This window comes from Leucoraja erinacea, chromosome 8, assembly GCF_028641065.1.
Source record: "Leucoraja erinacea ecotype New England chromosome 8, Leri_hhj_1, whole genome shotgun sequence".
Taxonomy (NCBI): Eukaryota; Metazoa; Chordata; class Chondrichthyes; order Rajiformes; family Rajidae; genus Leucoraja; species Leucoraja erinaceus.
The window spans coordinates 17,339,251-17,345,348 of NC_073384.1; positions in this window are offsets into that span (position 1 = coordinate 17,339,251).

The following is a 6,098-nucleotide window of genomic DNA, read 5'->3' on the forward strand; positions in this document are numbered from 1 at the left end:
ACTGTTATGTTATAAAGTACCCAAGCGGAATATGATTAAGAAAGATCTGCAGATGCTGGAAAAGTCAAAGGCAGACAAAAATGCTGGAGAAACTCAGCGGGTGAGGCAGCATCTATGGAGATAAAGAATCCCATCTCCCCTGTGGCTCAGCACTTCAACTCCCCCTCCCATTCCAAATCCGACCTTTCTATCCTAGGCCTCCGCCATTGCCAGAGTGAGGCCCAGCGCAAACTGGAGGAACAGCACCTCATATTTCGATTGGGTAGCTTACACCCCCAATGGTATGAATATTGACCTCCAATTTCAGGTAGTCCTTGCTTTCTCCCCCTCACCTTCCCAGCTCTCCTACAAGCCTACTGCCTCCACCTCTGCCCCCCCGATATCAGTCGGAAGATGGGTCTCGACACGAAACGTCGCATATTCCTTCTCTCCATAGATGCTGCCTCACCCGCTGAGTTTCTTCAGCATTTCTGTCGGCAAAGCGGAATATGAGGTGCTGTTCCTTCAATTTGTATGTGTCCTTCCTCTGGTAATGGAGAGGTCCCAGCACAGAGAGGTTGGTATGGGAATGGGAGGGTGAGTTAAAATGATTAGCTACCCGGAGATCCAACTAGCCTGAGCCACACCTTGGTGATCACCCACTTTTACCACTATCCTGCTTCCTTCCACCACTCACTCACCCACCCGTCCCCTTCCACCTATATCCCTCCTAGCTTTACATTTCCCTCTTCTTATCTGACATTCCTTTTCATCTCTAGCCTTTGTCCACTAATCTGCCAACTAAAACGCGTCTCAACTGTATCCACCTGCTATAGGAAGGATGCCATTCGGCTGTGAAGAATGCAGAGAAGATTTACAATTACGTTACCCGGACTTGAGGCGCTGAGCTATGGGAAGAGGTTGAGCAGGCTAGGATTTTATTCCTTGGAGTACTGAAGGCCGAGGGTTCAAGTAGCTCACAGATTAGTCCTAAAGTATTTGATAAGGTAGCAGATAAAAATAAGCGCAGCTGTGGTGCAGCGACTTTTTGGGAACGGCCTTGCTGAGGTGAAGTGCTATGGGAGGTGAAGTGTGAGTCTTTGGCTCAAGAGTCTTCGGCGAGGAGGCTGAGGCAAGGATGCCACACTTGATTCGAAATTTGTGATTTTTTTTGTCCACTGAAAAAATGGCCGTCGACTTGGTACAGTGTGTTTCCTGCAGGAGGTGGGAACTCAGGGACACTGCTGGAGCTTCTGACATCTACACCTGCATAAATTGAGTCCAGGTGCAGTTCCTGAATGAACGTGTTGGGGAACTGGAGCAGCAGCTGGATGGATGACCTCAGGAAAATCTTCAGTGAGGTTTTCTCACCAAGGATACAGGAAGAGCAAAGGGTGGTGACGATGAGAAACATTAAGTGCAGAAGACCCCAGGTGGCTGTACCTATTGTAACCAGGTTGGGTGCAGATGACACAGCAAGATTGAGTGGTTGCCAGGGCTGTGATTCCAACCCTGGTGCCGAGGCTCAATGGAGAAGAGTGACATCAGGCAGAGCCGTAGTGGTGGGAGACTCCATCATCAGAGTTGCGGATAAGAGATTCTGCTGCAGCAGGCGAGACTCCAGGATGGTGTGTTGCCTCCCTGGTGCCAGGGTCCAGGACGTCCCAGGGCGGCTGTATGGTACCCTCACCAGTGAGGGGGAGCAGCCAGAGGTTGTTGTGTATGTTGGCACAGATGATATAGGTAGGAAGAGGAAGGAGGTTCTGCAACAAAAATTTACGGAATTGGGTAGAAGACTGAAAAGCAGCACCTGCAGGGTATTGATCTCAGGATTGCTTCCAGTTGGCCAGGTGGGTGAAGGAATGGTTGATGGAATTTAATACACAAAAGTGTGAGGTGATGCATTTTGGGATGTCGAACAAGGACAGGGCCTACATAGTAAATGGTAGGCCTCTGGGTAGTGTTGTAGAGCAGAGGGATCTAGGAGTACAGGTGCATGGTTCCTTGAAGGTCAAGTCGCAGGTCGCTCAACAAGGCATTTGCCACTTTGGCCTTCATCAGTCAGAGGATTGAGTATAGAAGTTGGGAGGTTATGTTGCAGTTGTATAAGACGTTGGTAAGGTCGCATTTAGAATATTCTGGTCAGTTCTGGGCACCATGTTATAGGAGAAATATTGTCAAGTTTGAAAGGGTTCAGGAAATATTTACGAGGATGTTCCCAGGACTAGAGGGTGTGAGCTATTGGGAGAGTTTGAGTAGGCTGGGTCTCTATTCCATGGGGCACAGGAGGATGAGGGGAGATCTTATAGAGGTATACAAAATCATGAAAGGAATAGATCGGGTAGATGCACTGTCTTTGCCCACAGTAGGGGAATCGAGGACCAAGGTGGAGGGGAAAAGATTTAATAGGAATCCAAGGGGTAACTTTTTCACACAAAGGGTGGTGGGTGTATGGAACAAGCTGCCAGAGGAGATAGTTGAGGCTGGGACTATCCCATTATTTAAGAAACAATTCGACAGGTGCATGGATAGGACAGGTTTGGAGGGATATAGACCAACTGCAGGTAAGTGGGACTATTGTAGCTGGGACATTGTTGGCCGGTGTAGGCGAGTTGGGCCGAAGGGCCTGTTTCCACACTGTATCACTCTATGACTATGAGGGGTGATCTTATAGAGGTGTAAAAAATCAATTGACAATAGACAATAATAGACTATTGTCTATTATCTTATAGAGGTGTATAAAATCATGAGGGAAATTGATGGGGTGAAAGCAAATAATCTTTTACCCAGGGAAGAGGAATTAAAAAAACAAGAGAATGTATATTTACGGTGAGGGAGGCAAGATTTAATATGAAACTGAGGGGCTGCTTTTTAACTCAGATGGTGGTGGGTATATGCAACTATCTATCCGAAGAGTTGTGTAGAAAGGAACTGCAGATGCTGGTTTAAATTGAAGAAATACACAAAAAGCTGGAATAACTCAGTGGTCAGACAGTACCTCTGGAGAAAAGAAAAGGAATAGGTGACGTTAATAGCAAAAGGATAATGAGGGATAAAATTGGTCCATTAGAGAGTCAGAGTGGACAGCTATCTGCAGAGCCAAAAGAGATGGGGGAGATATTGAACAATTTATTTTCTTCGGTATTCACCAAGGAGAAGGATATTGAATTATGTGAGGTAAGGGAAACAAGTAGAGTAGCTATGGAAACTATGAGATTCAAAGAACAGGAAGTACTGACACTTTTGAGAAATATAAAAGTGGATAAGTCTCCAGGTCCGGACAGGATATTCCCTAGGACATTGAGGGAAGTTAGTAGAAATAGCAGGGGTTATGACAGAAATATTTCAAATGACATTAGAAATGGGAATAGTGCCGGAGGATTGGTGTACTGCGCATGTTGTTCCATTGTTTAAAAAGGGGTCCAAGAGTAAACCTAGCAATTATAGACCTGTTAGTTTGACGTCAGGGTGGGCAAATTAATGGAAAGGGTACTTAGAGATAATATATATATAAGCATCTGGATAAACAGGGTCTGATTAGGAACAGTCAACATGGATTTGTGCCTGGAAGGTCATGTTTGACTAATCTTCTTGAATTTTTTGAAGAGGTTACTCGGGAAATTGATGAGGGTAAAGCAGTGGATGTTGTATGTATGGACTTCAGTAAGGCCTTTGACAAGATTCCTCATGGAAGGTTGGTTAAGAAGGTTCAATGGTTGTGTATTAATGGTGGAGTAGCAAGATGGATTCAACAGTGGCTGAATGGGAGATGCCAGAGAGTAATGGTGGATGGTTGTTTGTCAGGTTGGAGGCCAGTGACTAGTGGAGTGCCACATGGATCTGTGTTGGGTCCACTGTTGTTTGTCATGTACATCAATGATCTGGATGATGGTGTGCTAAATTGGATTAGTAAGTATGCAGATGATACTAAGATTGGAGGGGTTGTGGATAATGAAGTAGATTTTCAAAGTCTACAGAGAGATTTATGCCAGTTGGAAGAGCGGACTGAAAGATGGCAGATGGAGTTTAATGCTGATAAGTGTGAGGTGCTACATCTTGGCAGGACAAATCAAAATAGGACGTACATGGTAAATGGTAGGGAATTGAAGAATGCAGGTGAACAGAGGGATCTGGGAATAACTGTGCACAGTTCCCTGAAAGTGGAATCTCATGTAGATAGGGTGGTAAAGAAAGCTTTTGGTGTGCTGGCCTTTATAAATCAGAGCATTGAGTATAGAAGTTGGGATGTAATGTTAAAATTGTACAAGCCATTGGTGAGGCCAATTCTGGAGTATGGGGTACAATTTTGGTCGCCTAATTATAGGAAGGATGTCAACAAAATAGAGAGAGTACAGAGGAGATTTACTAGAATGTTGCCTGGGTTTCAGCAACTAAGTTACAGAGAAAGGTTGAACAAGTTAGGGCTTTATTCTTTGGAGCGCAGAAGGTTAAGTGGGGACTTGATAGAGGTCTTTAAAATGATGAGAGGGATAGACAGAGTTGACGTGGATAAGCTTTTCCCACTGAGAGGAGGGAAGATGCAAACAAGGGGACATGACTTGAGAATTAAGGGATTGAAGTTTAGGGGTAACATGAGGGGGGGACTTCTTTACTCAGAGAGTGGTGGCTGTGTGGAATGAGCTTCCAGTGAAGGTGGTGGAGTCAGGTTCGTTTTTATCATTTAAAAATAAATTGGATAGTTATATGGACGAGAAAGGAATGGAGGGTTATGGTCTGAGAGCAGGTATATGGGACTAGGGGAGAATATGTGTTCGGCACGGACTAGAAGGGTCGAGATGGCCTGTTTCCGTGCTGTAATTGTTATATGGTTATATGGTTTTATGTCAAGACCTTTCTTCGGACTGAGAGTCAAGGGAAAGGGAAACGAGAAATATCACTCGTTTTCACTAAGCCCACTGCTAAAATGGCCTGATTCCTTTATCATTGTTACTTCTTTACATACCTTTCATTAATTTGTTCTTTCTCTCCAGACATCACTGCCTTTATCTGTCGTTTCCCTTCGCCCTGCTTTTCAGTCTGAAGAAGGGTCTCGGCTATTAACGTCACCTATTAGTTTTCTCCAGAGATGCCGTCAGACCGGCTGAGTTACTCCAGCCTTTTGTCTCTATCTACCTAAAGAGTTAATTGAAGCAGGTGCAATAACAGCATTTTAAAAGACATTTGGACAGGTGCATGGATAGGAAAGGTTTGAAGGACATACAAGTTATAGGATCAGAATTAGACCATTCGGCCCATCATGCCTATGCCATCATTCAATCATGGCTGATCTACCTTTCCTCCTTAACATTTTCATGTGTTCTCCCCATAACCACTAACAACCCAATCAATAACCTGGCAATCGATGCCTTAAACATACCCAATGACGTCCTCCAGTTCCGCTTGAAATCTGCAGATTTACCACCTTCTGAAGAAATATGGGCCAAACGCAGGCAAGTGGGACCAGCCTCATGGGCCATCTTGGTTGGCATGGACGAGTTGGGCCGAAGGGCCTGTTTCCATGCTGTGTGTATGACTATGACTCTAGTCTCGACTATCCCGGATCCCTGGCATTGTGCCGCAGCGCTACTGTGTAGCCTGCAACACCGCGACAACCAACTAACCCACCCTCCCACGCCAGCGTGGGTCTTCGTTATCAACCCCACGACATTTGAATCCGGTGTAAGTAATTTAACTTTCGCCATTTGATTTTATCCTGCTAAAAACGTAAAGTCCCCTTTGTTGGTTCCCATCCGTTCCCACTCCCAATTCCAGCTTTCAGAATGTGTGGGAAGGAACTGCAGATGCTGTTTTACACCGAAGATAGACACACAATGCTGGAGTAACTCAACGGGCCAGGTAGCATCTCCCGAGATAAGGAATAGGTGAAGTTTCGGGTCGAGACCATTCTTCTGACATCTTGCGTACCTTTCATTAATTTGTTCTCTGTGCCTTTTCATATCTCTAGTTTCCCTCTCCCCTGACTCTCAGTCTGAAGAAGGGTCTCTACCCGAAACGTCACATACTCCCTTTCTCCATAGATGCAGCCTGACCCTCTGAGTTGCTCCAAAATGTTGTGTCTATCCCAGATGCCAAAGTCCGCAGACATCTTTACCACTGAC